General features: G+C 38.9%; 1 protein-coding gene across 1 annotated transcript in view; it reads right to left on the bottom strand.

Annotated features, from left to right (window-relative positions):
• The window catches only part of LOC116691915 (venom phosphodiesterase 1), a 67,672-nt gene that overhangs the window by 46,686 nt on the left and 18,609 nt on the right, over positions 1-2,377 (bottom strand). The window lies entirely within an intron of this gene.

Below are 2,377 nucleotides of genomic sequence, written 5' to 3'. Positions count from 1 at the left end.
TAATCACTTAAACCAGTTAAAATGCTACATTTTTTTCTAAAAGGCTAAAATTAAGTTGTTGCCATATGGCATATACGTTGAATTTATTTGGTATTTTTTCAATAAAAGCGTGTCTTAAAAAACAATAGATTTCTTGGCACTTTTAATTTTTTTTTTTTTTTTTACAATTGCATTATTTAACCAGCCTTGAGTCATTAAAACACATCAAGACATTTTTAACCATGTTTAAAAAACAATTCATGCAATAGAGCATTAAGAGCTGGATGATTCATCAGCTCTGCACAGTATTATGAAAGAGTGATGATTTAGCTAGACTTTGAATAGTCATAGAATGAAGAAAAATGAAGCCAAATATTTATTGTGATAGATTACCTATTAGACAAGTTTTATTTCCCCAGTTGATTTTCACATTGCACCGCAATTCTACTTCGTAACCAAAGACTGCTCGAAGGAACGCAAATCTGAAATGCTCAGAAGTGGCCTACATACAAGTAGAATTTTCTAAAGGGGAATGTGATTTCCTGCAATTGTTCATCCTTGATAAAACCCCTGAGGTTTCTCACGGTGAACAGCTGTGTCAGAGGTCTATGTGCATGGGAGTGTCTTAGTTTTCCTAAAGACTGTCTGGTTTTTGTCCACAGGACATGAAGATTAAAAGTCCCTTTATTGGACAATTTTCCGATACATAAATCACAGAAAATCATCATGCATAAAACAAGACAAAGAAAACAAACTAAACCAAATACTATCAATACAAACTTTGTGCTTTTGTCCAAGAAAAAACCGACCATCAACTCTCCATCCTCCCCCACAGAGCGTAACGCTCCCCTTATAGCCCACAAACAACTGAAAACCAGCACTTTGTCCATCATGTGGTCATAAGAAGGCTCCACCCTCGATTGGGCTTTGACCAGTCCTTCCAGCATCAGCACTGGCTCTGCACTGGCTCTTATTGTCTGGAAAGTGACCTTGAGTGTTTAGAAAGGCGCTGTTAAATAAAATGTATTATTATTTTTATTATTATTACACTACCAGCTCCCTGTGCCCTGTTTCCGCGTGTTAGCCAGATGGCCAATTTGGCCGTAGCAAACCAAAAGGTCAATAAAATGTGACCAACCTATTTTTTTTGTTGATTCGGGGCGACTACGGCTCAGTGGTGGAGCGGTCGCCTGCCAATCAGGAGGTTGTTGGTTCAGTCCCATGTCAAAGTGCCCTTGGGCAAGACTCTGAACCCTGACTCTTAAGTGTGTGAGGGTTTATCTGATGAGCAGGTGGCATCTTGTACGGCAGCCTCGGCCACAGTGTGTGAATGGTGAATAGTTCCTCTATGCAAAAACACTTTAAGTACTCGTTAAGACTAGTAATGCGCTATATGCAGTCCATTTACTTTGTGAATTTTGGACCAAAAATGTACAATTTCCAAGAATTATCTCTCCTAAAGCCTGAACACACCTTTTAAGAAGAATCTCTAGAGAGAGGAAAGGAGAGCAGAGGGTGTTATTTGGATATGAACCAGTTTTCTCATCTGTAGAAGATGATCTATGACAAGTCAGAGTCACAATGACAAAACAACAGAACAAACTGTGAATAAGTTGTTAGTCACTAAAAGTAAACATGTTTCTCTAAGGGGACTACTCTGGAAAACAGGGACGATCCGTCTGACAAACAGCTCATTTCCTCACTTGTGCATACATGTTTTGTGTCTATATGCAAAACACTTCAAGGGTTAACATGAATCAGCGTGTGGAGGAGCATGTTGGTGTTGCAGACAGTTCACAACAAATGAATAATACATATTTTTACATTTTTCATATATTTGTAGAGCTTTTCATCCCGTCGGAGATATTGGCGGTAGAAACGTCGGACGGCTCTCCAATTTATTGGCACTTGACGGCACTTGGAATGTGGTGTTTAAAGCGCCAGAAAAATACCTTTGAAAAACTCAACAGGGCAAGGCATTTCTTAGAAAGAGGAATGCTCCTCTAGAGGTTGTCCATCACACCCCTGTATGTACGAAACAAAACCCCTTGAGTCATATTGGTGCGGTTCCAAGCCACCTGAAGCCATTAAAATATCTCTGCATGCAAAAACCAGTTGTTGATGAACTATGATTATGCATTTGTGTTCATAGGACCCCCTCTGAGAAATTAGATACTACATCTGAACGGGCTATCCTTGCAATAAATTCAAAATTATAAAATGAATTGCTGAAAAAAAGGTTAGAGAACCACTTTCTTAAACCACACTGGGAATCATTATGAAGCAAACTGAAGCTTCGCGGGTCTGCGACAGTAACAGAAATGTTTTTACTTTTAAATCAAGGCTGAAGACCTTCCTTTCTGATGCTGCCTTTCTTTAAATGACTGTTCATTTCTTT

Source organism: Etheostoma spectabile, chromosome 7 (assembly GCF_008692095.1).
Source record: "Etheostoma spectabile isolate EspeVRDwgs_2016 chromosome 7, UIUC_Espe_1.0, whole genome shotgun sequence".
NCBI lineage: Eukaryota > Metazoa > Chordata > Actinopteri > Perciformes > Percidae > Etheostoma > Etheostoma spectabile.
The sequence above is the reverse complement of the archived record's forward strand: the minus strand, read 5'-3'. Positions and strand labels throughout refer to the sequence as shown.